A 366-nucleotide genomic window follows, 5' to 3' on the forward strand; every position below is an offset into this window, starting at 1 on the left:
AATAACCAACAGCGGGATCTGGATAGCCATGTTGGCTCCCACATGTTCCACGATGATCTCATCGGATGAACCACGATGTCGAGGATTCAAGCAATCCCGTCTACAATTCCCTTTGTCAATCGGTACTTTACTTGCCCGAGATTCGATCGTCGGTATCCCAATACCTCGTTCAATCTCGTTACCGGCAAGTCACTTTACTCGTTCAGTAATGCATGATCCCGTGACTAACTACTTAGTCACATTGAGCTCATTATGATGATGCATTACCGAGTGGGCCCAGAGATACCTCTCCGTCATACGAGCGGCGGGGGGCGGCGGCGTACGGGCGGCGGCGCTCAACGGCGATGCGACGGGGACGGCGCGACG

This window comes from Triticum aestivum, chromosome 1D (assembly GCF_018294505.1).
Source record: "Triticum aestivum cultivar Chinese Spring chromosome 1D, IWGSC CS RefSeq v2.1, whole genome shotgun sequence".
NCBI classification, from domain to species: Eukaryota; Viridiplantae; Streptophyta; class Magnoliopsida; order Poales; family Poaceae; genus Triticum; species Triticum aestivum.